This window comes from Erythrolamprus reginae, chromosome 1 (assembly GCF_031021105.1).
Source record: "Erythrolamprus reginae isolate rEryReg1 chromosome 1, rEryReg1.hap1, whole genome shotgun sequence".
Classification (NCBI taxonomy): Eukaryota; Metazoa; Chordata; class Lepidosauria; order Squamata; family Dipsadidae; genus Erythrolamprus; species Erythrolamprus reginae.
In genome coordinates, this window is record NC_091950.1 from 87570063 (window position 1) to 87596760 (window position 26698).

General features: G+C 41.9%; 2 protein-coding genes across 11 annotated transcripts in view; one reads left to right on the plus strand and one right to left on the minus strand.

The window, feature by feature from the left end:
* The window catches only part of PTGR2 (prostaglandin reductase 2), a 33055-nt gene extending 20207 nt beyond the window's left edge, over nt 1-12848 (minus strand). For 2 of the 9 annotated variants that reach the window (XM_070758168.1, XM_070758159.1), the window contains exon 1: nt 12319-12746. The gene's annotated coding sequence lies outside the window, so the exon portion shown is untranslated. Of the gene's footprint in view, nt 1-11990; nt 12285-12318 lie in introns of those variants that run through there. The other 7 variants (XM_070758176.1, XM_070758149.1, XM_070758146.1 and 4 more) reach the window with 6 other exon arrangements.
* Nucleotides 12197-26698, plus strand: part of MIDEAS (mitotic deacetylase associated SANT domain protein) — a 103972-nt gene continuing 89470 nt past the window's right edge. For both annotated transcript variants that reach the window (XM_070758132.1, XM_070758140.1), the window contains exon 1: nt 12197-12493. The gene's annotated coding sequence lies outside the window, so the exon portion shown is untranslated. The remainder of the gene's footprint in view (nt 12494-26698) is intronic.

A 26698-nucleotide genomic window follows, 5' to 3' on the forward strand; every position in this document is an offset into this window, starting at 1 on the left:
GTTAAATCTGCTGTGATTTGCTTATAGTAGAAAATTAGGAGGTTTTTATGCCTTTTAAGTAGGTTTTTGCTTATAGCTAAAAGTAAAGATTGGTTGGTTGGTTGGTTGGTTGGTTGATTGATTGATTGATTGATTGATTGATTGATTGATGGATTGGATTGGATTTATAAGATGTGGAAAGTCTAGTTTTGGTTGTGAGTGGTCCACGACCGGGTCAGTTAGTCACAGATTCTGAGGAGGATGAACTGGGCCCATCTTGGTAACCTAGGCCAGTGTTTTTGACAACTGAGTCAGATAGTCAGAGAGTGTGGGAGAGTTGGAACCTGAGAAACCTGAGGAACCTCCAGAGACTGTAGAAACTCTAATGATGGTAATGTCTGAGTCAGAGGATGAGGGAGACATGAGACACCAGGAACCCCTATTAGATGCCCAGGTCAGAAGGTCATGAGGCAGACAGGAATATCTTTATCTAGATTTTAGAGGTGGAAAACAAGGGAAAAAGTATTCTGAACCAAATGGTGTAGTAATATATTATTTAATAAAATACCAGTGTAGCAGAATACTTTTTACAACCATGTACACTTTTTTCAAACTTCAAACATGACCCTTTTAAACTTGTGGACTTCAACTCCCAGAATTCCTCCCCCAGTCATGCTAGCTCAGGAATGGGAGTTGAAGTCCACAAGTCTTAAACTTGCCAAGTTTGAATACCCTTGCTCCCTTAATCCCTAACCCAGGGATCTTCAAACTTGGCAGCTTTAAAACTATTGGACTTCAACTCCCAGAATTCCCTCTTCTGCTATACTAGATGGGGTAATTAGAAAGCAAAAACAGCCCCATTTTTGCCTGTTTTTTGCAAAAATTGGGTGGGCAAAGGGTCTGAAGAGCTCTTGTTTTTTCACAGTTCTGCCTTCTCCCAGTCCCCAGAAGCTCTCTGCAGGCTTCCCAGACCTCTGTCCACCCCATTTTTGCAAAAAAGGGCCCCATTTTTCACAAAAATGGGTTACGGGAGCAGGGCTTCGGGAGGCTAAAAATGGCTGTATTCGGTGTATAAGACACACAGACATTTCCACCCTCTTTGGGGGGGGGGGTGTTGCATTTTATACCCTGAAACATATGTGTTGTATCCTGAAATGGCTACCTTGTAACTCTGTAAATAGTTTGTTCCTCTTTCCAGCGCTGTCTGAGCCCAAGCAGGAAGTCGCTCCTGATTGGCTCAGATGCGGCCGGCTCTAGCTTTGGCGGGAACCGCAAAAGTATAAAAGAAGCGGTTTCTCCAGGCAGAGCCAGTCGGTACTCGCTGAATTGTCACTTTACCTTGCTGAGCTGTCACTTGTTCTCTGAGCTGAATAAAAGTACCGATTGCTCAAAACCCTGTCTCTGGGTCTACTTCACTGGCGACGAACGAACGGAAGAAACTTCGCGTGCAACATGGACAAAATCCAGATCGGCCAGGCTCCGGAACTCTTCGATCCCGAGAAAATGACATGGGACGAGTACATGGCCACCTTCGAGATATTCCTCGAGGCGGCGGGAATGCAGGACGCCGGAGCCGATCGCAGACGGGCTATTTTTCTTAACTACTGCGGCGCAGAGATCCGTAGACTTGCCCAAACTCTCACCGAACCAGAACAAGCAAGAACCACAGCGTGGGACGTCCTTCAACAGAAACTAGCGAGCCATTTCAAACCAACCAGACCAGCCATGGTTTACCGGCATCAATTTCACATGATGGCTCAGAGAGAAACCGAGTCGATCAGCCAATTTACAACGCGGCTTCGAACGGTACTTGCTCAATGCAAGTTTAAAGACCCGGAAGCTCGCCTCACCGACGCCTTGGTTTTCGGCATGAAGAGCAACACAGTGAGAAATAAACTCCTCACCGAAGAAGAGCCGACTCTACAAACCGTGATTAAATTAGCGCAAACCGCGGAAGTAGCCGACGCAGCGGCAAGAGAATTAAAAGAGCACGGAAGGCGAGAAATCATTGCCAAAATCGACGCCGAGTCTCCCAGCGCCATGGGAACAGACGACCGCAGCCAGCCAACTAGCAACGGGGACAACTGCCTCCTCCTGCAAGACCAGCCGAGACACCCTAGAGCTACTCACCCAGCCCCCTGCGCGGGCTGCCGGGGAAATCACCAGCGCCATCGATGCCCTTTCCGAGACGCTACTTGCCGCCGTTGCAACCGGAGAGGCCACATCGCCATCGCATGCAGGGCAACGGCACCAGAAGAAACTTTTGCCACACAACAATACCAGCGACCTCAAAACCAGCCCCCCCAATCGCGAGAAAGGAGACCGTTCCGCAACTCGGGTCAAAGGAACTACTCCACCGCTAACCGCGACTACAATAGAGGTAACTCTCAATTTTCCGTGAATAACACGGCAACCAAAAAGGGGGCTAAAATTGTTATCTCATTGTTACTAAATAACCAGCCTTGCTCAATGGAGCTGGATACGGGCTCGAGATATACCATCATGCCCTGGGAAAAATTTAAGCTATATATGCCTAATGTGTCTAAGGCTGACCTAATTCAAACCTCTTTGGTGATCAGAGACTTCCAAGGGGGGGTAATCTCGGTCCTGGGAACAGCAAATGTACCTATTGCATTTAAGAATGTTAAATGTACCCTTCCCATGCTTATTGTGACGGGGGCCAAACACTCCCTGCTAGGTCTAGCGTGGATGGAACCGTTGGGGATCGAAATTTCGGGTGTGTGTAATGTAAACTGTGATAATATGCCTAACTTTGTGAAAGAGTTCCCTGAAGTGTTCAGCCCCACCTTGGGATTGTATAAGGGACCCCCTATATCTTTCTCTATTGACCCCAAGGTCCCACCAGTTAGACTGAAACCTCGCAGGGTCCCCCTTCCGCTTCTCCCCAAGCTAGACATACAGCTGGACAAACTCATTAGTCAAGGTATCTTGGTCCCTGTGGAACAGGGGCCATGGGAAACTCCCATAGTGACACCCCTGAAGCCAGATGGCTCTTTAAGAGTTTGCGCTGATTACAAATCAACCCTGAATAAGGCACTCCAACACCACCCCTACCCCATCCCGGTTGTGCAACAACTCTTACACTCCCTGGGGGAGGGAAAAAGGTTCGCAAAGATCGACCTGGCGCAGGCTTACCAGCAACTTCCGGTCGATGAACAGACAGCAAACGCTCAAACGATTGTAACACACAGGGGGGCTTTCAAATGCACGAGGTTACAGTTTGGGGTAAGCATAGCCCCAGGAATATTCCAGAGCATCATGGAACGCCTATTGTCAGGGGTAAATGGGGCAATTCCATATTTTGATGACATCTTAATTGCAGGGGAAAACCAGGGACAAGTGAACAAAAGAATAAGGGAAGTACTTAAGAGGCTACAGGACAAAGGGTTACGAATCAAGCCTGATAAATGTGTCTGGGGAACTGACAGTATTGAATTCCTTGGGTATAAAATAGATAAAGAAGGTATCCACCCCACAACAGAGAAGCTGAGAGCAATTAGAGAAGCCCCAGAGCCACGAGATAAGAATGAGTTGCAGGCATTTTTGGGCCTCCTTAATTTTTACTCCGTTTTTTTTAAAGCAGAAGGCAACAGTAGCAGAGCCTCTCCATCGTTTACTCCAGAAGGAAGCCCGCTGGACATGGGGGAAAACTGAACGTGAAGCTTTTTCTCAAATAAAAAATTTATTAACTTCTAAAAGTGTAGTAGTCCAATATAGTGCTTCACTACCCATTAGGCTCACGTGCGACGCTTCGCCGTACGGCATAGGAGGAGTCTTAGCTCACGTTCTACCTAATAAGACAGAGGCCCCAATAGCATTTTTTTCAAGAACCATGACCAGCACAGAGAGGAATTATAGCCAGTTAGACAAGGAGGCTCTAGCATTAGTGGCAGGGGTAAAGAAGTTTCACAATTACATTTTTGGAAGAAGCTTTGAGCTAGTCACTGACCACAAACCCCTACTAGGCCTGCTAGCCCCCAACAAGCCCACTCCACCTTTTATGTCTCCAAGACTAATCAGATGGGCTCTTTTCCTCTCAGGGTATCAGTATGAGCTCACCCACAAGGGGGGGAAGGAAATCAATCATGCAGACGGCCTCAGCAGATGCCCCATAGCAGACTTAGTAGAAGACCCTGTTCCTTCCACAGATGTGCTAATGATAGAACTCGAGGAAAACCCACTAACCACAGCAAAAGAGGTAGCTGCACACACGCAGCAAGATCAAATCCTTAAACAAGTGGTGAACTGTGTTCTAAAGGGATGGCAAAATGATATTGTTAAACCTGAATTGTGTGATTTCAAAAACAAAAGGCTTGAGTTATCATATGTAAAAGGTTGTTTGCTGTGGGGGGATAGAGTGATCATCCCCAAACGCCTAAGGGAAAAGGTACTCAAAATGTTACACGTGGGCCATCCTGGGATTGTCAGGATGAAGAGCCTAGCAAGGGGGCATTTATGGTGGCCAGGGCTAGATGCTGATATTGAAAGTTGGGTTTCAAAGTGTGACCTGTGCCAAGAGTCAAGGCCCAGTCCCCCCAAAACAACTCCGGCTGAGTGGGAACAGCCTGCTGGTCCTTGGTCTAGGATCCACATTGATTTTGCTGGCCCAGTGGGGTCTCAGTACTTTTTAATAGTGGTTGATGCCTTCTCCAAATGGTTGGAAATAATAGCAATGAACAACATAACCACAAGTGCCACTATCAAGGTATTGAGCAGACTGTTTGCATCCCATGGTTGCCCCGATCTCTTAGTGTCTGACAATGGGCCACAGCTAACAGCCAGGCAATTCGAATTATTCCTAGATGGCCTAGGGGTCAGGCATGCCCTCATCTCGCCTTACTCGCCCTGGGCTAACGGGTTGGCAGAACGTTACGTACGGGTGGCAAAGGAGGCATTGCACAGGTCAGGCCCTGGGGATGTGCAACAGAACTTGGACCAATTCTTATTAACCCAGCACATTACCCCTAACTCGCACACACATGTAAGCCCTGCAGAGTTATTGATGGGAAGAAAGTTGAGGTCACCATTAGACAGGTTAAATCCAAGGTTCTGTGTTAATAATAACCAAATGTGTATGAAACCAGAAAGAGAAATGTATTTGGGACAAAATGTATATGTAAAATGTTTTGATGGAAATGTAAACTGGATGAAGGGAATTATTGTTAAGCAAAACGCACCCAAGACTTATGTTGTTAAACTAGAGGATGGTCGTTTGTGGAAACGACACATAGACCACATTCGGAAACGAACTGAAAATCAATTGCCACAAACCGCTGACATGGACTCTCCCCCTTCAACAGACTTTAGTACATTGCCCGAACTAAGAAACACGCAAAGAGACTTATCGGGCCAGGGGGAACCATCCAGCGACGCCGAGCCATCCTCGTCCTCCGAAGCCTTCGTTGGGCCCGCCAGGCCAAGTCCGCCGCACCGGGAGAGCGGCGGCGAGCCATCCTCCACAGTCAGTGGCGAAGGAGAAATTGAACTGCGCAGGTCAGCGCGAGAGCCTCGGAGGCCTCACCGATTGGACGACTTCGTCACATGGCTTTCTTGATGGATGAGTCCAACTATGAGGGGAGGGGTGTTGTATCCTGAAATGGCTACCTTGTAACTCTGTAAATAGTTTGTTCCTCTTTCCAGCGCTGTCTGAGCCCAAGCAGGAAGTCGCTCCTGATTGGCTCAGACGCGGCCGGCTCTAGCTTTGGCGGGAACCGCAAAAGTATAAAAGAAGCGGTTTCTCCAGGCAGAGCCAGTCGGTACTCGCTGAATTGTCACTTTACCTTGCTGAGCTGTCACTTGTTCTCTGAGCTGAATAAAAGTACCGATTGCTCAAAACCCTGTCTCTGGGTCTACTTCAATATGGTCATTTGTGCAGTTTTTGTGTTGCTTGCCCTTCAGGGGTCTTTGAATCTGTTTTCAGCAGCCTGGCTTTCCTTGTGATCTCCTATAAAATATTAATTAAGTCCAACTGGTCTTAACTTACAGGCATTTTAATTTTTATTCCAAATTATCACAACAACATGTAGATTGTTCTTTAAGGATCATACTCTGCATGTATTATGTGAAGACTTAATTCCCTGTAGTCTGGAGAATTTCATAATACTGGAAAAGAGAACAGGATAAGCAACCTCAATTCAGACTGACTCAATTACAATACTGCTGGAAACCTTGTAGGGCCAGACTGGGGAATGATGCTCCTGGAGAAAATCTATCTGCATATTGGGTAAGAATCGACACTGCCTTGATTTATTATTATTTTTTTTTATTATTATTATTATTATTATTATTATTATTATTATTATTATTATTATTAATTGGATTTCTATGCCGCCCCTCTCCGAGGACTCGGGGTGGCTCACAACATATAAAATATACAATACACAATATCTGAATCCAATTAACTAATTAAAAATCTTGATGGCACCTAGTCAAATCAATTAATCAATTAATTATCCTCTTTAGGTATCAGTAGCTATTTTAGGATAATAGACATTGTAGAAGAACAGCTGTGTTAGTCTATTATAACTTTAAATCAGAAGGAATCTGGTAATAATCTGAAGTTAGTTGGGGGAAAGATCAAAGGCAACATGAGAAAATATTATTTTACTGAAAGAGTAGTAGATCCTTGGAACAAACTTCTAGCAGACGTGGTTGGTAAATCCACAGTAACTGAATTTAAACATGCCTGGGATAAACATATATCCATTGTAAGATAAAATACAGGAAATAGTATAAGGGCAGACTAGATGGACCATGAGGACTTTTTCTGCCGTCAGTCTTCTATGTTTCTATGTTTCTAATACCATTTCCAACACATTAAGGTTCTAAGTATAATTTACATTTTTTAATACAACGTATTGGCTGGAAAGGTGCTACGAAACTCTTCTTGATTCTGCCCCTCATAAAAATGGTAAACTCCTGCAGTCAAATATTAGGTCCCAGAAATTATTCCTTATCATGAAACTGTTCTCATTTATTTAGAAACTGGAGAAGGGAGAGTGAGAGGAGAATGAATGGTATTACTGTTCATCAGAGACAACCATGATCTAGCAAATGCAGAAGTCTTGCAAATCATAGCAACAGCATAGACAGCATAGCAACAACAGCTGCAGCAATGGAAGAAAGAACCCCCCCCCCCAATATGGCTTGTGAGAAGAACAAATGTAAGGAATGAAAAGCCAACAGCTAAAGAGCTCTTCAAGAGTCCAAGTTGCCAACATGATCAAAGCGGTAAGTCCTAGAACAGATCAACCCTGACTGCTCTTTAGAAGTCCAGATCCTGAACATGAAACTCAAAATACTCATTTGGCCACCAAATTAGAAGGAAGGACTCACTGCAGAAGAGTCTAATGCTGGGAAAGATTGGTGACAACAGAAGAAGGGGATGACACAGAATGAGGTGGCTAGATGGAGTAGGTATGAACTTAAATGGACTCCAAAGGATAATAAAGGACAGGAAGGCCTAGAGCAGTGATGGCGAACCTTTTTATCCTTGGGTGCCAAAAGAGTATGCGTGTGCGCTATCATGCATGCACAAGTGCCCACACCCATAATTTAATGCACGGAGAGGGTGAAAACAGCTTCACCCACCCCCAAGAGGTCCTCTGGAAGCCAGAAAAGGCTTGTTTTCCAACTTCTGATGGGCCCAGTAGGCTCATATTTCACCATCCCTAGGCTCCAAAGGCTTCCTTGGAGCCAGGGAGAGGATAAAAACGCCCTCCCCCATCCCTCTGGAGGCTCTCTGGAAGCCAAAAATGCCCTCCCAGAGCCTCTGTGCAAGCCAAAAATCAGCTGGCAGGCACACACGTACACATTGGACCTGAGCTAAGGCAACGGCTCGCGTGCGAGCAGATATGGCTCCATGTGCCACTTGTGGCACCCGTGCCATAGGTTCACCATCCCTGGCATAGAGGAACATTGTCCATGGGATCGCGATGGGTTGGACAGTGTTATGTCCTGAGAAGCTGGGAAGTTTTCACTTCAGTCCGACAAGGAAGTGGAGCAGGGGAATTCTGATTGGCTCCCTCCCAAAAGGGCTCCCTAATTTAAACCCATGCCAAAAGCAGGCAGGGGCTGATGTATGCTCACTATAACCAATAGAGCTGAAATCTCACTGCCAGTCTCCTGACTCTTCAATATTTGAACTCAACAGACAGGGCTTCGCAATTGAAAACAACAAAGCAAATCTTGTCCGTTCTTGTACTTAAATAAACACCAACATTTCAGTGTATATGTGTCTGCTTATTAATCTCTGTGTGTGGTGTTTTCCACGTGGCCAAGTAATGATTATTTTCACAAAGTTCTTTGTGTAAATGCTAATGCTAATTTTTAAAGAACTAGAATTTTCAGAGTTTGAGTAAGCTAGATTTTTATTGTTACGCTTTCAAAATCCAATCAAAACATGTAAATCACTCATTTTCTCCTAATATCTTGCCCATTAAAGCTTACTTGGATATCAGTATTGCTTGTTGTGATTTAAGAGCTTGACAGGGCTGCTCTTCACGTGTTGTTCATGATAGAGGCAAAGAGGCATCATGTTGGAGATTGATTGGGACAGTAGGATTCCCATTATAGAAGGCTTCCCCCGAAAGAAGTATGACTAGGGTCAACTTTTACCACAAAAGAAGTATGACCAGGGTCAATTTTTAAAATGTATGCATGCATTTTACACCTTGCCTGCTGAAATTGTATTAGTCTGACATACACTTTTATCTTTTCCATCAATAGAATGGAAATTATCACATCTCAATATTATTGATCTATTTATCCTGCCAAATACAAAAACAATTCCCGGAATTTGTATCTTGAAAACATGAAATGTCATTAAAAGCCCATCACACTAAGACAAACATTGACACAATATATTAGGCACAATTCATTCCCTTCTAGAACAGCTAAAGCTTTCAGAAGACCAACCATGAAAAATACAACTCAAACACAATAAGTGGTTCTTCAGGACAATGATCCTTCATATTAATTTAGGAATAAAATCTGGTGAGGATAGCTTCTAATTCAATATGGATAGAATTCTATTGCAGACTCATGAATTCTGTTCAGAGTACATGATTACTATACTGTGCTGAACATAAAGGCAGTAATTCCACTTGTAGTCTTTTGCTATGCAGTTTTGGCCGCAGGCAAGTTAATTTGATATTTGTGATAATCTATCTTCGTTATCTGACATGAAGACAAAATAATATATGGCAGTGTTTCTCAACCCTGGCAACTTTAACGTGTGGATTTCAACTCCCAGGATTCCCAAGCCAGTCCACATATCCTAAAGTTGCCACAGTTGATTTAGTGCCAGATTACCATTTTTAATAATATATTTTTATAAGTTTCTGTTCTTCCAAGCTAGTGTGCTATCCAGTTATTTCTTACTTTATCTTCCTTTTTATTGAATGTTTCCATGTGTAAAATATACCAGAATAATGTACACTGCTCAAAAAATAAATAAAGGGAACACTTAAACAACACAATATAATTCCAAGTAAATCAAACTTCTGCGAAATAAAACTGTCCACTTAGGAAGCAACACTGATTGAAAATCAATTTCACATGCTGTTGTGCACATTCAAGTTTATACAGAACAAAGTATTCAATGAGAACTTTTCATTCATTCAGATCTAGGATGTGTTATTTGAGTGTTCCCTTTACTTTTTTTGAGCAGTATATTTTATCAGTAGCAGTATATTTTAGTAAAGCATCTAATAATTTCTGTAGCTGCCTTTTCAGAAAACTATACAGTACTCTTATTTTTTATTAGAAAGGGATCCTATACTCCAAGGACTTCTCTGGGGGCTGGGAAAAAGTTTTGCTCTTGCTATGTAGATGGAACAGCTGTCACCTGTTATATCCACTGAAACTAACACAGTCCAGAAAATGGCCAGAGACAAAGAAACCAACTATGCCAATATTTAAGCTCTGCTGGGAAGCAGTTAATGAACACGGCTCAATTGCAACAAGTTCCACCATTCTCCTACACACAAAAAGATACCACGCTGTACAAAGTGATAGCATAAACTCACAACATGCTATTATTGTATCCTAATCCTCAGTACTATAGACAGCAATTGCCCTATTCCTGACTTTCCTGTGGATAAGGAGTGACATCCTCCTTTGCTATTCACATCCATTACTTTGGAAAGAGAGATTGGTTCACACAGGGCAGCAGGCAAATAGATGCCCAAGCAGGAAGATAATATTCTAGATCTGCTCAGGGAGGAGAATACTCAACTGTCAAGGTGCTAGAGAAATTGCCCAGGACACAGGTTAACAACTATGTGTGTCATATTAGCTATGGCAAAATGATTGGTTGGGTGTGAAGATTTAATGAACTTAATCAATTGTTATTAAATAAACCAGTTACACGAACTATATGATGTGTTGTGTGAACCCACTGTTAATTCTAGGAGCAATGTTTCAATTAAGTAGGGGTTGTAGTATGAACACAGCCAGAGAAAGGTTAAAAGTATATGTCATGTTACCCATAGTCATTCTGGCTGCCATTTTGAAAACTGGTAGGAAAGATATAGATTTGCAGGCACTATTACTTGGCTATATTCATACAACACTACTTACTGTTGTGTTTTGGATACAGTACTGCATACAGTTTTGGTCACCACACTACAAAAAAGACATTAAAACTCTAGAGAAAGTGCAGAGGAAAGCAACCAAGATGATAAGGGGACTGGAAACCAAAACATACAAAGAGAGGTTGCAGGAACTGGGTATGGCTAGTCTAGCAAAGAGAAGGACCAAGGGAGACAAGATAGCAGTATCCAATATCTGAGGGGCTACCACAGAGAGGAAGGGGTCTGGCTGTTTTCCAAGGCACCAGTAGGCCAGACAAAGAACAATGGATGGAAGCTGACCAAAGAGAGATTCAACCTGGAAATAAGGAGGGACTTTCTGATGGAGAGAGCGATCAACCAGTAGAATAGCTTGCCTGTGGAGTTTGTGAGTGCTTCAACACTTGAGACTTTCAAGGGGAGACTGGACTGCCATTTGTTCAAAATAATGTAGGGACTTCTGCTTGAGGTTTGTATGTGTGTGTGTGTTAGACTAGATGACCTAAAAGGTCCCTTCCAGCCATAATAAACAAACAAATTTATGATCAACTCAACCAAATGTTCTTGCTTCACACAACAAACAAGCCATCAATTAACCTTACCTAGCTGATCTGCCCAGCACATCAGGATAACATGCACTTTGATCCTCAGCAGTGATGGAGAACTTTTTATCTCTTGGGTGCCGAAAAAGCGTGCACGTTCGCTATCGCGCATTTGTGAGTGCCCACACCCAGAATTCAATGCCTGGGGAGGGCAAAAACAGCTTCCCTCACCCCCACCCCCAGAGGCTCTTTGGAGGCTTGAACTGTTTCCCAACTTCTACTGGGCACAGTAGGCTCGTATTTTGCCCTCCCCGGGCTCCAAAGGCTTCCCTGGAGCTGGGGGAGGGTAAAACGCCCTCCTCCACCCCCTGGAGGCTCTCTGGAAGCCAAAAGTGCCTTCTGAGAGTCTCTGTGCGAGCCAAAACTCAGCTGGCCAGCACACACATGCACTTTGGAGTTGAGCTAAGGCAAAGGCTCACGTGCCAGCAGAAATGGCTCCGTTTGCCAGCTGTGGCACCTGTGCCATAGGTTCGCCATCACTGATGTACAGTCTCTGCCTGTCATAAAGGATGCTGTCAGGAACACACAACACAAAAACTAATTAAAGCAGAGGAAATTTCATTTACAGAAGTGTCATTCAAGTGGGGTGTAATATTGGGCCAAACTTCCCCAACCTTGCCCCTTTCCAGATGTGGCGCCTAAAACTCCCCTCAATTTCTGGCTATGATACCTCCCAACACTCCTTGGAGAGAACTGTCAGGCTGAGGAAGAAACTCATTAGGCAATAAATGACTCAGGCCAGATTGCAGAAAGGCAGCAATCTTTTGCAATTAATTATCTATATCAAAACTCAAAGAAGGGAGGGGGCAGCGCTTACAAGGACTGGCCCGTCTCAGGTGCCAAGGAACTCGGCTCGTCTGGGGAGCTTTGCCAGCGTCAAGTTATAACAGGATCGGCGTAAAACCGGGCTAAAATGTGCTCCAGGTACGCCGAAGTCGGCTCGAGAGTCACCAATACGGCCTTCCTTTTCCCCGACAGTCGCCGCCCACCACCTTCATAACTCCCGCACCTTACTCACGCGACCGGGCGAGGCGGAGGAACCGGGCCCGCCGTGAGGGAGGCGGCACCGACTTTTGCACACACACAAAAAAGCTGCTTTCGGAATCCACCGCTTCTAGGAAGTGACGCCTTCCCAGAATCCTTACCGCAAGAGGCGAAGTTGGCGCTCGGCTCGGTAGACGACGACGACGACAACAGCGGCGTCTCGGCCGCCCCGTCCGGGACTGTTTGTGAGGCGAGCTCGTCCTTCGTCCGCGGCTCGTGGAATTTGGGCCGCGCGCGCGGCCGGCGGCTCTTCGGTGCTGGGGATTCCTGCAGCAGGTAGCTTACTCCGAACTTCAAATTTTTTGGGGGGGGGGGTCTTTTTTGCCTTGCTTCTGCTCCTCCGAGCGGAGCGAGTTGCAGGAGAAAGTTTACGAGGAGGGGTGTGGGGGTTGTTGATTTGCGTCGACTGTGCAAAATACAAGCCGCGCCGAGGGAGTGACAGCAGAGCGGCTCGGCGTTGTTGTTTTGCAAAAGCGGGCGGCCGAAGTGGGTTTGGGGAGGCTGTGTGTGCGTGTTGTGCAAAGTTTGCAAAGCCTCCGTCACGAGTTGGCGGCCGTTGTCCTTTTAGTAAGGGAAAAAAACAACAAACAGCTCAGGTTTCGGGCCGCTCACTCTTTGGAGCTCCCCAAGCGCTGCTTCGCCCTAGATTACAGAGGTAGTAGGCAAAGTTGGCTGTTCTATGACATGTGGACTTCAACTCCCAGAATTCCTGAGCTAGCATGGTTGGCTCAGGAATTCTGGAAGTTGAAGTTCATAAGTCATAGGACAGCCAACTTTGCCTACCCCTGCCGTAGAAAAAAAGAGGCCGCGCGTTTCGATTTGTGCCTAGGATTCCCCGCGCCGCGGATCAAAACAAACGGGATCCGCACGGGGGGGGGGGGCGAGCGGGGAGTTGTTGCGTGGAAGGGAATCTTTGGGCCTTCATTCGCCGAAAGGAGCTTTCCTGCGAGGGACTGCTACCGTTAATGGGGTAGGTAGGTGGGGGCGGGAAGCTTAGGAGCTTAGGTAGCGAAACGGCCCTTCCAGATATGGGACGCGGCTGCAAAACAGCCCTTCTTCCTGCTTTGCAGTGCAGTACGAAAATTTCCTCCCCCGACATGTGGCAGTGCCTTACATAATAACTGGCGAGCCTTCTTGGTAAGCCTGGATGAAGGCTTATTTTGAAGAGGTTGCAAACCTTGCAGGGTTATACGGAGCAGGGCGCTTGCACTGCAACGTTGCAGCGAGTCCTTGCCCTTCCTTCTTTGCAAAATCTGGAATGCAAACTTAAAGTAAACCCCTCCAAAATCGACTGCAGGAAATACGACTTTAGTAACCGAGTAGTTGATGCATGGAACTCACTACCAGACTCTGTAGTATCGTCACCTAACCCCCAAAACTTTACCCTTAGACTATCCACTAAGAGGTCAGTAAGGGGCGTGCATAAGTGCACCAGAGTGCCTTCCGTCCCCTGTCCTAATGTTTCTTTTTTACTAGTATCATGTATATGAATATTATATCTTGGTATACCACCAATATCTACTTGACAAAACAAACAAACAAACAAATAAATAAATAAATAATAAACTGGCTTAAATATATGCAAAAAATAAACCAAAATGAGATAACGTTGGGCATTTTCCTGCTTGCACCTTGCAGCGTGAATATGTTCTGGAAGCCTGTTTTCTTTGCATGTTCTATTAATCTCAGTATCAATTGGAGAAATGTTTTAAGGCCATCCTGTTCCATGTTTTATCCGTGCTTAAGAGAGGAAGGGATTCTTTGCCAGGGACATGTGGCAGTGCCTTACATAATAACTGGCGAGTCTTCTTGGTAAGCCTGGATAAAGGCTTATTTTGGAGAGGTTGCATCCTTGCAGGGTTATACGGAGCAGGGCACTCCGTATAATGCTTGCAGGTTGGCTCAGGAATTCTAAAGTTGGACATTTCCCCGCTTGCACCTTGCAGCGTGAATATGTTCTCGAAGCCTCTTTTCTTTGCATGTTCTATTAATCTCAATCCGAAACTTCGCCTAAAAGGAGTTTTAAAGTCACTCTTAGCTTTTAAAGGGCTGCTTTCACTTTTTAAAGGGGCAGCAGGCAGCGTGGGTTGCACCATGAGTATAATCTCATACGCTCCACTCAGCATTTTTGTCATAGGTGACATCTAATGTGGCCATTTAAATAAGCATGGATATTTGACATTTGCTTAAGAGGGGAGGGCAACAAAGCTGGGCAACCCTGCCATCTGTGTCCCTAATGTATCCTGTGCTCTGTCAGTATGGACAGCACCATTTGCTGGCATTGTTTCTGTGACAGGATAAGGACAGATTTATTATGTGAAACATAAGCAAACCCCACACTGTACATACTTGATGCTTTAATTAGTTCCATGTGGCAGCTGCTTCACTGTGCCAAGCCTTTAACTGCTCAATATGCAGAGAAGCCTGCTTTTATCATGCTACTACTTAACCACAGGACTTAAGAACTTTTGTAGATAAGAACCCAGTGTTCAAGATTTTTTTGCCTCTTCTTAAGAACCATTTTCTACTTAAGAACCCGAGCCCCCAAAAATTTCCCAGGAAATTTGAGAGCGGCACGAAGGCCTGGACAGTTTTCTGCCATTCCCCCTTTAATCCTGACCATCTCGGGCTTTTCTGGGTTGCCGAGGAGTTTTTCGGTGGCGCTTAAGGAGGCTTTGGCAGCCAGAGCGTTTTCCTTTCTCTGGACGCCGCCTCAGAGTCCCTCTTTTTTTTTTAAGCCTTAAAGTTTTGGATTTTTTTGATTCCCCTCACCTCACCTTCTTTCTTCAGCAATGACTGTCCTCCTCCTCTTCTTCCTCCTCCTCCTCCCACCCAAATTCTGAGCTTTTATTTCTTTCCTAAAGGGTTTGCACGCATTATTTGTTTTTACATTGATTCCTATGGGAAAAATGGCTTCTACTTAAGAACTTTTCTACTTAAGAACCTGGTCACGGAACAAGTTAAGTTCTTAAGTAGAGGTACCACTGTATTTGTAAGAGTAGATAATATTCTTGGCTTCCATTTAGTCCAGCATATTTCAGTAGGCGGGGCAAGAGTTGTATTTGCATAAACTGCTAGTCCATAATTAACTGAAAAATCTTTTTCTTCCTAACATTATTCCTGTGCCATGGCAGGGTGTGTTTGTCGGCCAAACCATCTCCCATTTGGCTCGATTCGGGGCATAGTCTTTAATTAACTGAACAATATGTTAACCATGTTGACTGGGTTTATATGACACACTGAGTCACCAATTAGCCAGCTGCATTTTAACATTGTACTTCTATTAGCCAATACAACATTGGCGTGTGCAATGGCTCTATTAAATTATCAAAATCTTCTAACCCAGCAACTTTGAAACTTTGCTATCCCCTGAAATCATAAATGAATTTTCTGCAACCCAAGTTCAGACAAGAAAGAAGAATAGCACCTCTAAGAATTAAATATTAATCTATATTACAAGACTTCTCGGGCTTTGCAGTGTCATTAGTGGCCACTGGGGCTAATGCAGGGAAAGTAAGGAGCGAAGATGAACTTCTTTGAAATAACACTCCATTCTGCCTGGAGAAAGCGGATATTTTTTGTTTATTTAAAGTAAGAGAGAGAGTCACAACCCAGTTGCTAATGACCACACTGGGAAGACTCAACTTGCTGTTTGAGAGCTTCGGTTTTCTGTTTCTTTAATAGAAAGAAAAAGGTTTTAAAGATTAGGGGTTAAAAAAAGTCTTCCATCATTATCAGCCAGTATGCATATGCATAATTCATTTTAATGGTTCCTTTTAGCCACCTTATGCAAGATCATGAGTTTTCGTAAACATAAGCCTTTTAAAAAATAAAATACAGGCAGTCCTCTGCTTACACCAGTTCCTTTAGTGACGTATAAAATTACAGTGGCATTGAAAAAGATGATTTATGACTGTTTTTCTTTTTGATTTGATTTGATTTAATTTGACTTGACTTGACTTGACTTGAATGCCGCCCCTCTCCGAGGACTCGGGTCGGCTACTTACAACCGTTGCAGCATCCCCATGGTCATGTGATCAAAATACAGGCTCTTGGCAAGTGACTCGTATTTATGACAGTTGCAGTGTTCCATTGTCATGTGATTTCCTTTTATGCAACTTCTTCCCAAACGGAGTCATCGTGAAATCCAGATTCACTTAACAACTGTGCTACTTGCTTAACTGCATTGATTCACTTAACATCTGGGGTAAAAAATGTCATCAAATGGGGCAAAACTCGTTTAACAAATGTTTAACTTGGCAATAGAAATTTCAGGCACAATTGCGGTCTAAAATATGAGATTTGTTTTTACTGGTTAAAGTATCAATTACATAACCGAGAAAATTCCCATATGTCTTAAAAATCAAATAAGAGCTACAGTTCTAGTATGGTTTGTATATTTGTAAATTTATATGCATTCTGTATATTTTCAGTATTTTATCTGATTTGTATGAAGACTTTTTTTTTTAAAAAAGGATTTTTTAAACTCATTAGTAAACTGGACCAACAAATGTTTGGATATTTATGTGTTCAACTATAGACTTCAACTGGAAGTCTAAAGTAAATATAAATAAAACTTAAGTGTCATTGAATTAAAGGAAAATTGGAACTAATATAACTTTACATACACATATGTGGTATCAACCTTATGAACAACTTCATGTGTCTCTCAGTACAGTAATTATATATACAAAGTCTGACTGTAACAGATACGAACCAAAAGAGTCTAGGGTAAAATGTCACTTTGACTTTAACTCTAGAAATAATTTACTTAATGCAACATTGCATTCTTGCATAGTATAAGTGTGCAAAAATCAGATTTCCCCTTTGGTAGTTTTTTGCCCTGAGATCCTGTCTTATAAAAGAACAAATGCATCGCGACCAAAAGAAATAATATATTCTGGAATGCATTTTAGAGTCCAGTAATCTGTAACAGAAAACTTCGGCCACACCTTTTTGCAGAATGTGTGTTTTGGGTCATTGGCAGGACTTTCCCTTTTGCAAGGCAGTGATCAAGAAATATTCTGGCATGTTGCTTTGAGGCAGAGCACATGCAAATAGGTGTGGTTTTTTTTCCTCACCATTTGCTCCTGTCAGTTTTTTTCAAAGTTACAGACAGATGGGCTGCCTTGCCTTTGGGAAAGAAAATATTTTAATGCATCATAGAAAATCAGATGGAAAGAAGAGGTACTTGAGTTCAAAGGATGCTTTGACCCTCAGGATAAGGTTTAGTGGCCATGTTTCCCTTACAATGTTATCCACAGTTTTTTAAATTGAATATATTGAATTTTTACATCAATAATGGCAACAAAGATGATACAATTCATAACAGTTGCAAAACAAAAGAATTAAACTGCATTTCCTTTAAACAATAACAAAATAAGCTGAAAACATAAAAAAGGAGAAAAAATACATTTCTGTGATTTCCAAAGAAGTAATACAGTACACTATTCCATTTTAAAATAATACTTTAAATTAAACCTAAACCCAAATTTTGGTTTCTTTCTCAATAAGATCTATTATGTTAGGCAGTCTCAAGGCAGCAGGCTAGAAAGCAGGAGACCATGAGTTCAAGTCCTGCTTTAGCCATAAAATCCAGTTGCTGGGTGTATCTGGGCCAGTCACTCTTCTCTCAACCCAACCTGCTTCACAGGGTTGTTGTTATAGGGAAAATAGGAAGGTCTGGTGGATATGTTCATTGATAGGAGTTTTTGTTATAAAAACAACAAAGGGGATAATAGATAGATAGATTCTTAGAGTCAAGTCCTTATCAGAATTTTAAAAGTATTAAATAATAACTCTCCAATTGAGCTCACGAAGAAATATATTCAGTATTATCTTCAGGTTACTTTCTTCCATTCCATGCACAGTCAGTGATATCCCAATTTGTCATCCAATGGCATGTTTATAGTCCTCCCAGCTATTTCAAAGCTGCACTTCTCTTCCTAATCTTGACAGGATTTATTTATTTATTTATTTATTTATTTATTTATTTATTTATTTATTTATTTATTTATTTATTTATTTATTTATTTATTTGGATTGGATTGGATTGGATTGGATTGGATTGGATTGGATTGGATTGGATTGGATTGGATTGGTATGCTGCCCCTTTCCGTAGACTCGGGGCGGCTAACAACAATTTACCTATCTATCTACCTACCTTTGGGGGGGGGAGATACAAACTGGTTGGCACTTCCAGAATTGAAAGGTATTGCTATTCCTTAGCCATTTCTGCCCCCCACTTTCACTCCTTTTATGTATCCAAAGTGGGCACAGAGATAGAAAGACTAGAAACTTTCCATTTTTGTGAAGCCTTTCTAGATTTTTGTCAATATAACAGAGGAGTCAATTAGACTTCTACCCGATTCAGAATAGAATAGAATTTTTATTGGCCAAGTGTGATTGGACACACAAGGAATTTGTTTTGGTGCATATGCTCTCAGCATACATAAAAGAAAAAGATACATTTGTCAAGAATCATGTGGTACAACACTTAATGATTGTCATAGGGGTCAACTAAGCAATGAGGAAACAATCAATATTAATAAAAATCTTAGGATACAAGCACCAAGTTACAGCCATGCAGTCCTAAGTGGGAAGAAAAGGATGATAGGAATGATGAGAAAAACTAGTAGAAATAGAAGTGCAGAAGTTCAGCTGTTTGGAGAATGATTGACGTGGGCTAAAGGAGGGTCAAAGTAACCTTCCTAAGGTCTTGCCTATGTACAAAATGGCTGCCATAAGGGGCATTGGAGAATTGCCATTTTTTAGATGGCAAACTGGCATGGCTGCTATCAACCTCTCAGAAAACTGTTCCATAAAGCTTCGACTTTCTTTTCCAGTTATGTGGGAATCCTTGCAAATGAGCCACTTAATTATAATTTATCAACGTATTTATTTTCTAAGGATACTTACAGGATTCTAAGCAGCTAAAAGCGTTATTGTAAATAAAGATAAAAGATAGCACAAGTTGTGAATTCTTTTAAGTTAAGTATTTAGAAAACAGCATTTGGCAAAAGGAACTTGGTACAGGTGTTGTTGAAAATTGCCTATTTTGTGCAGTTGGATAGCAAAAGATTTTATTTGTCTACTTATTTATTTTTGCCCATAAACCAAAGGAAAATACCTTTCCTTGGACATAGTAGTTGTAGACTACCCAGGTGATTGTATCTTGCAAGACAGATTTGGTTCCATGAGCTGCTAAACTGAAAGTGTTTTGTGGGTACAAAAATCCTACTTTATATGTCATCGTATGTCCCAAAGTAAGAAAGAACCTCATCAGAAATGGTTTCTGTTGGAAACCAATAGTTTAATAAGGATAGTTTTGGGGCAGAGCATTATTTCCATTAAGTCTGTAAATTATGAAGTAGTATGTTTTTTTGTTCAGAGGAGGTTTTGGATTGCTGTGCTGTACATTGATGCCTCTGTGTGAACAACTTCACCAAGTAGGTGCGGTTATAACTGAGGGCAAAGATCCAACTATCTACTAACATGGGTACATAGTGACCCAATTACAGTTGCTGATAAAGGGCGACTGTGATGCAATATAATTTAAAATACCAATTATCAAGGTAAGATAATATTTAGCCCTATGCCGAAATGGCGTTCTTAAAAATGACAAAGATGAACATATACAGGTTTTATTTGCTTTATGCTAGGTTTAAAACCTGGTATAAAGCAAATTTGCATAAATTGAGATGAATGGAAAAAGGGGGCTACTGGGTACGGCATCAAATTTTTGTAACGCAAATTCATATGACAAATGTGCTCATAAATTTTCAGAGCTTTATTTTTAAGCAATTCATTATTCAAACACATTTTCTCCCTTGTGTTCAATGCATTGTGAAATGGGTTGCATTTTTTATGCAGCTTGATTTCTAATATATGTGATTACCATGGCAGATAAAGAGGTAGAAGGCATCACATGTATTTTGTATTACATTTAGCATAGTAAATTCACCCAGTTTAAAGTTTGTTCTGGAGCTGGGGAACCTTCACCAGCTCATATCATATCCAACTTTGTTTGTAGTATTAGAGAATCCTTTTCATTTGGGATAAGAGATTGCATAAGTTAGGGATGGCCAATTTGATGCCATAGTAACAGTTATTGTAGGTACGGAAGTATGTGGGAGACAGGATACATAACTAGAACAACTGAACAATATGATGCTAACTGTGAGGGAATGCAAAAAGGGATTATGTTGGAAAATATTTAATCAGTTTTGGCGGGAAGAAGTCTTGGTATGTTTCCAGACCTTTGGTGTAAATTGAATACGCTGTTTTGGCACAAGAATGATTTCTTTATCCTGTATAAAGCAAATGCTTGGATGAAAATATGAATTTGGAATCTAAAATACAGGGCCAGCACTAAAAATCATCTTTCTGTGTACTGTTCTGAGGAAATCAGAAGGCTACTATAACTTCAGAATTTTGGAGATTATTGGACACATCACTCCAAATGTCAGAAGAAATAGACTATGAATTCTGATAGTTTGCCTCTTAACTTCCTGGATTTTTTGTATAATAGAGAGATAGAGTCTGCGGAGAGGGGCAGCATACAAATCCAATAAATAATAATAATAATAATAATAATAATAATAATAATAATAATAATAATAATACTACTGTTAGAATGAATGAAGGCGCTTTGAAATCAGCTTCATCTATAATCACACATACAGAAAAACAATTTTCCATTTAAGGATGTAAAATTACCAGGTGCAACTATATAAATTTAAATCTTAGATTTCATTACAGTTTCTTACACTTCACCCACTGCTGTTAAATGGCCATATGTCTTGTTTGGGAGTACTACTGTGTTGCATGTTGAATAATACATTTTAAAATTAAAGTAATAAAATAAGCATCAGTAATTATGGGTATGGCCCGCTTATTGTTGATTACAGAATTTGGTTTTAAATAAAACGAAGACAAACAACATGGATACCAGTAGACCACAGTTCGCTGTCAGCATAGTTAGCCTTTCTTGAAATGTTCATTTAAAGATCTCACCGTTTAGTTTATCAGAATATGTTTGGAAAATATGAGGCACAATTATTTTCTTTCCAATTAACATGCTGCTAGAAAGAAGAAAGATGTCCTAGAATTTAGATATGATAAAACCAGCATATTGTTTAACTTATTTTTAATGTTTAGAATTTTAGGCTGAACATAATGGCTTAGAAACCTTGAATGTAATGGCATAGAAGACATCAGTAGTTTGCTATTATCTTTCTAGGATAATTAAAAGGATGTAACATTTTGAAATATTTACTCTTGTCTCTAAGATAGAAACCACCAGTCTTGGGTGGAGAAAAAAATACATGTATCAAGCTCTGGTAGTTATTTCTTAAATTAAAAGCAGCCTTGGTATATCTGCAAGTAGTCCTTTTGTAGAATGGAACAAAAATGAGAGTTGATGGTCATTTATAAAAAGATAAAGATAAAGGACTTCCTGCAGAGTTTACTCTGCTAATCGTTGTCATATAAGGGAGTTGCTAACAGGGTGTCCAGCAAACCTGGAAAACAGGGAAGTCAGGGAGTTATCAGGGAAATCGGTGATTCGGGAAATATCAGGGAATTATTAGGGAATTTGGGGGGAAATGGAATAATCATATCCACATTGTTTGTCCTGGATCCCCATGTAATTTTAAGAATCAACATCCAATTTACCCACTATGTGACTCAAGCTATGGAACAGATTGTTTAACATTTACAATGCAACAATGTGTAAGCGAAGTTAAGGGATTGGAGCAGTAGAAGCAAGCTGGACTGATCAATCATTTTGGTCCCTGGATTTTAAATTAAGAAATCAAATGTCATTTCTCAAGCACAATATTTCTATCCTTATTTCTGTGGGAGATTTATATATTCAGCCAAGCATTTATTTAGAATGCTTGGCTACATAGATGGAGGTATAACAAACAGGAAGAGGGAGATTGTGATCCTGCTGTATAGAGCGCTGTTGAGACCTCATTTGTAATACTGTGTTCAGTTCTGGAGACCTCACCTACAAAAAGATATTGATAAAATTGAACGGGTCCAAAGACGGGCTACAAAAATAGTGGAAGGTATTAAGCATAAAACTTATGAGGAAAGACTTAATAAATTCAATCTATATAGTCTGGAGGACAGAAGGGAAAGGGGGGACATGATCGAAACATTTAAATATGTTAAAGGGAAAAGTTCAGGAGGGAAGTGTTTTTAATAGGATAGTGAACACAAGAACAAGGGGGCACAATCTGAGGTTCGTTGGGGGAAAGATCAGAAGCAATGTGAGAAAATATTATTTTACTGAAAGAGTAGTAGATGCTTGGGACAAACTTCCAGCAGACGTGGCTGGCAAATCCACAGTAACTGAATTTAAACATGCCTGGGATAAACATATATCTATCCTAAGATAAGATACAGGAAAGAGTATAAGGGCAGACTAGATGGAAGGTCTTTTTCTGCCGTCAATCTTCTATGTTTCTATGTTTCTATTTATTCATTTATTAGATTTGTATGCCACCCAGTCCCGAAGGACTTGAGATGTGGTTCAGTAGCATTGACATTTAAGAATCTCATGAATTGTTGACCACAGAGGGGCAGCAGCGAAATGAATAAATAAAGAATTGGGGATTTGCTCTATATCCCATCTTCGTCTGTCATTCTGGCAATCTAAAAGATTGCTAAGTGGAGTTCTACTTTTCTTCCCAGTCAGTTTCATGGTCCAACTTAAGCAGCGAGGACAAGCACTGAGAATTCGTCAACCAGGGTGAAATGACTGTCTGTCTGTCTGTCTGTCGGTCTGTCGGTCTGTCTGTCTGTCGGTCTGTCTGTCGGTCTTTCTGAGGAGCTGAAATTAAGCACAGGCTGGGTCTGAGGTTGGCAGCAATGAAACAAAATACAAAGTACAGGGAGGACTTGTGTGCAGGCAAGATGAAAAGCATAAAGTGAAGAAATAGGTTTTCTGGGAAGGCGGGTTTGAGATGCGAGGGAATTATCTGTAATAAAGTAAAAAGCACCTCCCTTATGAAACCAGGTTGCAACGCCTTGGTCTCTTCAGCCTTGAAAGACGGCGTTTAAGGGGTGACTTGATCAAACTGTATAAAGTCATGCATGGGATAGAAAAGGTGGATAGACAAAAATTCTTTTCTCTATCACACAATACTAGGAGACAAGGGGGCACTCCCTAAAGCTCATATATAAGAAAGCAAGGACAAATAAAGGGAAATATTTCTTCGCCCAGAGAGTCATTGGTTTATAGAATTCACTTCCAGAAGAGGTCGTGACAGCCTTGATAGCTTCAAGGCAGGATTAGACAGATTCATGGATGCCGTGTATCGGTGGTTATTGAAACGGATGTCCATGTGCCGCAGCCTCTTAAGTTGCTTGAGGCAGGCAGGATTCCCTTGAGTACCATTTGTTGGGGGTCAAGGGAAAGGGAGGGTCTTGCCTTCTCTTTCTGCTCAAGATCCCCATGTACAATTGGTGGGCCACTGTGTGACACAGAATGCTGGACTCGATGGGCTTTGGCCTGATTCAGCATGGCTCTTCTTATGTTCTTAAAGTCCATTGAAAGGATCTTCCAGAGAATTTTGGATGCTGGTAGAAGTTGTCGGAGTTTGCTCAGAACCTTTAACTTGGTGGCCGACAGCACTGATAGCTACAACATACCAGCACATCTCAAACTTAATATGTGGCCATCAGAAATCTCATTTGATCAGATCCAAGCTAAAATGTCCAGCTATGTGCAGTACCTCTTTTTGCAACTCCTTCAGCTACATTAAAGTAGCTATAATGATAATAGATTTCATTGTGCATCTTAAATGGAAATGTCTTGGACTGATCTGGGCTGGATTGGAGTTTGCCTAGGCAAACTATCCTGCCATTGTGGTTAGCCCTAAGATGGCTGCAAAGTTTACAGATCATAACCCTGCCATGCTGTCTGGTGGATTTATTACTTATAAAGGCTCTTTGTAGAGGAGGGGTCTTACAGCATCACATTGGATAAGCAGAGGATGTTTCAGCTGCTGACTCTCCCAATCCAGCGGCATATCTCCAAGCTTGCTGGCTGAGTTGGAAAACACACAGACAAAACACATGTTCTTTGACATCAGCCATAGACAAGTTGGAAGAATCAGAATCCTCTTTCTGACTCAAGAGGGGAATACTGTTGAAATCTAAAGTAATCATCTTTGAGTTGACAATGCAAAAATTACAGAAGCAGGAAAAAGTCAACAAACCTCTTATCTTGTAGGTGAAAAAGAAGTTGGGTGAATGCTGGATGGTGTTCTGTCTGGGTCACTCCAGAAGCCAATACCAACCCAAAAAGAGAAGCCAGACACACTGGTAAAAGGCAAAGGCAGTTTTATAAAATTCAAGAAAAACACAGGTAACAGAAAATGTCCTTACAAACAGGAAAATACTGTATCTTCAGATATATCCACGAAGGCAAAAGTCCAGGCAGCAATACAGAATTCTTGCTGCCAAGCCGAGGCTGTAGATAGCAGACCTACACCTCCCCCGGGTCTTCCAAAGCTGCTGGGCCACAAGCCAGGAACAGAGATGCCGAGAAACAAGACAGGATAACACAACTCCAAACTGATAACACTCCACATGGCTTCAAGGGCTTGCCTGCCTTTTAAACCCTGCTAAGGAGGACCACACCCAAACCCAGCTGTTCCTAATTCAGTGCTGATAATACTTCTTTAATTGCTCCTTTCTTTGATCTGACCGTGTTGCAGGTCAATGAGGGCTTGAACTTCATCACCTAATGACTCCAAACTACTGGCTGGGGAGAGCCCCCCCCCCTTCCGGGGCTCTCATGCTGTTCTCCTTCGTCCCATTCCTGACTTTCCCCTCCCCCGTCCGACTGTTCAGCCCCCTCCTCTTCGCTGTCATCCTTCTCCGAGCATGGAGCCAGCAGAGACACAGCCGGTCCCTGAGCAGCCTCAGGCTGAACCACAACAGATGGGAAATAGCCATGCACTGTGCTTTTAACCAATATAAAGTCCAAGATATTTGGGGGAAATTTTAGACATACATTTTTTTAAAAAAGGTTGACAGTATGCAGAGTGCATCTTTTCAGAAAATTCAGCAGGCAAGTTGTCTGAAGGTGGGAGGGAGAATCTAAATTTTAAAAGATATAGCAGAAAAAGATGCTTACAAAGTAAGAACTGTTTTCATTTTAAATTCATTGCCTAATATAGATAGCATAGAATAGATTCTATCTACATTGCCTAGAATAGATACTAGGCTGAGGTAACATACAATAAGAATGAAAGAAGAAATGAATACTAATTTCATAATAAAACATCTGCAAGACTGCACAACTCAAGAGAGAATGCCTATAGCTGTTGTCGGTTTACTTATGAGCTTGGGGGGTAAAGAAAGGAAATGCTTTATTTGCAGTGGCTAGGGTCATTGCAAACTAGTTACCCTAGGAAAGGGAGAACAAGAAATACCTGTTAGACTATATTCCAAGGTAGACTCACCTCACCCCAGTGGGGGAAAAAGGCTAGAAAGCAGAGAGGACAATGATATGAGAATATACATGGGCTGGCAGATGGCATCTGTTTTCATTCTACTGGCATTTCTAAGTTCATTTTAAAAAATAGGGTTAATTGAATTGTATGAACATCAATTTACTGTTTATTTGGCCAGTGAACAAATGATCGCCTTGGCTAGGAGAGGTGCTTTAAAATTTTGTTGTATATGAAGCGAAGGAGAGGTGTTCGATTTATCAACTAAAACGCCTAATTTGTCGAGGCTGTTCTCACTAAAATGTCACAGAGAATGAATATTAATGCAAGTGAAAATAGAGGATTGCTTATGAAAGGTGCTCTCTGGAAAAATAAGACTTTTTGAATTAGGCAGAAGGTAAAGCAAGAACCTGAAAGAATTTCAATCACACACATTGTGTAAACAAATGACACTGAAGAATAGGCATAGGCCCAGATACAGTTTGTTATTTAGGGGACTTAGCCAAAGGACTAAGGTTCCAGCCCTGTGAGAATCAGTGCAGGTGTGCATGCCGTATAAAGGCCAAAGGCGTTAGGCCAGTGATGGTGAATCTATGGCACGGGTGCCATAGGTGGCACAGGGAACCATATCTGTTGGCATGCAAGCCGTTGCCCTAGTTTAGCCTGCTGATTTTTGGCTCACACAGAGGCTCTGGGAGGACATTGACTGAAATTGTCAGGTGCATACTGCAAGATGTAGAACTTTCAGATAAATTCTAGAGTTTTAACCCAGCTATTTTTAGGTAGTCCTTTCTTAGCTATCCCCAATTGGGCCTGACAACTCACTTGCTATGCAATGCGGACCCTAAGCGGAAAATCATATGACTTTAACTAGGTTTTGGTCAGTAATCACTAAGCAAAAAAATCAAGTGGACATGATATATAACTTTACCCCCTCCTTCTGTCATTGTTGCAAGCGAAAATGTGTGCTGGTTGCAAAATACAGAAATTGTGAGCATGTGACTGAAGGATG